The sequence below is a fragment of the Xyrauchen texanus genome, chromosome 12 (genome assembly GCF_025860055.1).
Source record: "Xyrauchen texanus isolate HMW12.3.18 chromosome 12, RBS_HiC_50CHRs, whole genome shotgun sequence".
Lineage (NCBI taxonomy): Eukaryota > Metazoa > Chordata > Actinopteri > Cypriniformes > Catostomidae > Xyrauchen > Xyrauchen texanus.
This window is the reverse complement of record NC_068287.1, coordinates 10,015,771-10,020,137: the sequence shown is the minus strand read 5'-3', so window position 1 is coordinate 10,020,137 and position 4,367 is coordinate 10,015,771.

Sequence of the window (4,367 nt, the reverse complement as noted above, 5' to 3'; positions counted from 1 at the left end):
TTACAATGATCCACAAACACAACAACAGCAGCAACACAACTCAGCCCACTTACATTGTAAACATGCGTGGAAGTAAGGCAGTTTAACTCAGAGAGAGAGGTTTAAGAGCTCCCGTTTAAGAAGCGTCCCAGTAATCACATCAGGAATGAGTCCATTAAGCTCTAATGGAACCGATAACAACCTGACAGGAAGCAAAGGTCCCAATATGAGCAATATTTTTAGCAGATATAAAATTGGCCCTCTATCATTGTCAATTTGACTTTTGACCATTATGTCTGCACGTCATGAACATAAAGAAATAAAAGGACAGAAATTACACTTCAACCGTCTATCTTCAATATCATTGGACAGAGCAAAATTGGTCGTATTTAGGCTATTTTTGGCAGGAAGTACACATGTAAACTAAAGCTCTAAGTGAGTGTTCGCTGTCATCAAGGCACACATCATTGATATTATTCAGAAAAATTTACTTAAGTACATAATATGTGAACATTAAGTGAATTTGCCTTGGAGGTAATTTTTCCACTAATAATATAATTAAATGCCCATGACATTGATGTATATTGTTACTAATTACGTACTTTATGTAGATTACTATATGAAAGTAAAGTAATGCCTCAATAGGTCACCAAAGCTAAACTTTGGCTTATCCTTAGAGAAATAGTTCGTAACATAGCTCCAAACAGAGTATACTGTTTTGTTTTCTGTTGAAACACAAAAACAGAGCTTTTGAAGAAGGTTCATGCAGCTCATTTCCATAAAATAATAGTTCATTGTGACCATGGCTGTAAAGCTCCAAGGACAAAAAATACCTTAAAAAAGATTCTTTCAATTTCTTCTTTTGACATACAATGCAATCATATGGGGTGAGTAATAACAAAATTGTAATTCTTTTGGTGAACGTTTCATTAAAATGTTCTTTGTGTTCTTTGTATGTACAAACATGAGCATTCATGTAAGCGTATTGTAAAGTCCATGTAATCGCCTGTGACTGTTCCAAGCACCATCTGCCCTAGAATGAAGCACTAGTAGTGCATGATGAATGGTGTGGAAATGATGTGGGGCCCAACAGATTATCGCACTCTCGAGTGAAGTAGTGCTGTTGCCAGGATATAAGCAAACAAACTGTGTGGTCTGAAAACAAAAGAGAGGCTACTGACCAAATACGAAACACGATCCCCCCAAATATACCACAGAAGACTACTGGTTGTTTTAAGCATTTAATGGGGCTTGTTAACTGTAAAAGTGCATCATAAATCTTGCCACACAGTATGAGGCAGACCACTGTGGTGATATAATAAATAATAATTCATGGTAGCATTTAAAGCAACATGTGATAACAATGCCCTTATATGGTCATATTCCAACATCAGTCTCTCACAGTGCACAACGCTAGCTCCCTAGATCATCAACACTCAACACATTTGTCGCTTCACACTGTGTCTCCCCTTTGGAGAGAAAATCACAAATGAGATCTCTTTAATATTTCTATTGTTTCTCGAGAAGCCAGCATGTTGTTTCCATGAGTTCCGGTACCCTAGGATCACACGCATTATGCCAACTCACCAACAAGGGCATCTCCTATCAGACATTTTTGCATCAGCTCTGGTGTGTTTACTTCCCCTGTGGTGCAACCATAAGTGCATTGCGTCAGCAGGGTGGGAGACCCGAGTTTGACTCCCCCTTTGAAACCAGGAAGAAATCACATTTGCATAATCAGCAACGAGTGATTCAGAGATTGAATTTTCCTCTCAAACATAATATTTGTAATCCAATGATGGTTAGGTTTAGATTTGTAGTTTGGGGATTCTGTTTATAAAATATGCATATCCAATGCTGACCTGTCTCGTATCTTTTATCCCATACTGTTCAGACTGAGACACATTAAGAAAAATCTGAGTTTTATTGTGTTCCAAACAACCTACGAATGTGGTTGGAATCATACTTGTAAAAATCAGATTTTTGTTTGTCCTGTTCAAAAACCTAAACTGATTTGAGTCAGATGGGCCAAAAACATCTGATTTGTCTAATTTGTGACCATTTTTATTTTTCCCAAGGAATTTAAAAAGAAACATATGAGACAAAATTGATACTTAACATTACTTTAATTAGCAGATAACTGAGGACATATTAAGTGTCATAACAACCAGGGCTTCAGTGGGAAAATGTTCAGTGTTTAAGCTATGAAAAGCATAGAAGCGAGAAGCCTATGATGAAACTGACAGATTTATTGTTTGTCTCAATAGTGCCTAGAAATAACCCCAAACACCTTAGATACCACCTAACAACCAGTAAGAACACCTTAGCAACAACCCAGCAACCACCCAGATCACATTAGAAACCACTGAGCAGCAACTCAGAAATTTACAAAAACACCTTAGCAACCACCCAGAATACCTTAAAAAACACCTAGCAACTGCCTAGAAATGAACCAAAACACATTAGTAACCACTCAGAACACCTTAGCAGCCTCATAGCAACCACCCATAGAAACCAACTGACAACTTCCTTAACATGACCAAAACACCTAAGCACCTGCTAGGCAACCACTGAGAACACCTCACCAAGCACCTAACAACCGCTTATCAACCCTAATCCTAGTCTCACTAATGCCTAAAAACAACCCGAAACACATAAACCTAACAACCACATAGCAACCACATAGCAACCACCCAGATCACCTTAGAAACCAAAGTGCAACTACTTAGAAATTTCCCAAACACCTTAGCAACCACCCAGAACACCTTAAAAAACACCTAGCAACTGCCTATAAACGAACCAAAACACATTAGCTACCACCTAGCAACCAACAAAAATACCTTAAAAAACACCTAGCAACTGCCTAGAAATGAACCAAAACACGTTAGCTCAGAACACCTTAGCAGCCACCTAGCAACCACCCATAGAAACCACCTGGCAACTTCCTTAACATGACCAAAAACACCTAAGTACTTGCTAGGCAACCACTGAGAACACCTCACCAAGCACCTAACAACCATTCAGAATACCTAAGCAACCACTTATCAACCCTAATCCTAGTCTCACTAATGCCTAAAAACAACCCAAAACACATTAACAATCACCTAGCAACCACTGAGAACACCTTAGCAACCACCTAGCAAGCCTAGTCTCACTAGTGCCTTAAAACAACCCTAAAAACCTTAGCAACCACTAGGAACAACTTAGGACACCTTATCAAGCACCTAGCAACCATTCAGAACACCTTGTAACCGCTTAACAACCCTAGTCTCACTAGTGCCTTGAAACAACCCAAAACAACTTAGCAACCACAGAGCAACCACTGGGAAAACCTCACCAGGCAACCACTCTAAACACCCTAGGAAATGCATAGCAACCATTAAGAATACCTTTAAATTCAAGTCTCACATAAACTGTCCTTAATGCCTATAACCTTAAACTTTTAGTCAAGACTTTGTGAAGCCATTCATTGTTTACACTATTAGTAATAAAAAAGCCGGGATTTGGGGATTTTGATCATTCAATGTTGCAATGAACTCTAGTCTGTGTAACAAAACAGACCCATACCGGAGCTATTTGTCTATTAATAGTGAGAGATAAACTACACACATTTTATTTTACTTGAATTTATTTTTTCACAATTTTCATATCAGAATTAATAAAAAAACAAACAAACAGAAAACATACAAGCACAATTTGTATCTACAGGTTTGCAGGCCTTCTCTGTTCCTCTCGAAGTTTAGACCAGCCATCACCCCATCTTCACAATAAGCAAGATATACAACACCATAAACAATAGAATACTCTATTTCTGAACAAAACTGTCTTCACTGCAAGCGTTGTCACATTACATGGCTTGATTGCAGTCTAGGCAGCATCGTTGATTATAATGGGAGAATTTAAATTTTATTGTGCCGCTTGTTATGTAAATGAGGTGCATGCCATGGAACACAGACACTGTGATAAATAATAATACAAATTCCTGTGGGAAATCTTTACTGAGGTATACACGATACAATCAATCAAAGACACTGCAGTAAGAAAAAACACTATTTCAGAGGCAAAATAAGGATCTCTTGTCATATATTTGTAAGGACCATTTTTTGTTGGTCATTTTGTTTCAATATTTTCATATACTGACATCTTCTATTTACTGTTTTGGGACCAACCAAAGTTAAGGGAATAACTTCACAAGATCCCAAAAGGAAAATTTTACATGTACTCATCGTTATGTCCAACCTAATTTTTTTTCTTCCTTGGAAAATTAAATAAGATGTTAGGCAGAATGTCTGAACTGCTCTTTTCCATTCAATGAAAGTGTATGCTAATTTATACTGCCAAGACACAAAAGGACCCATAAAAGTAGCCCATAAGGCTTGTACGTTATT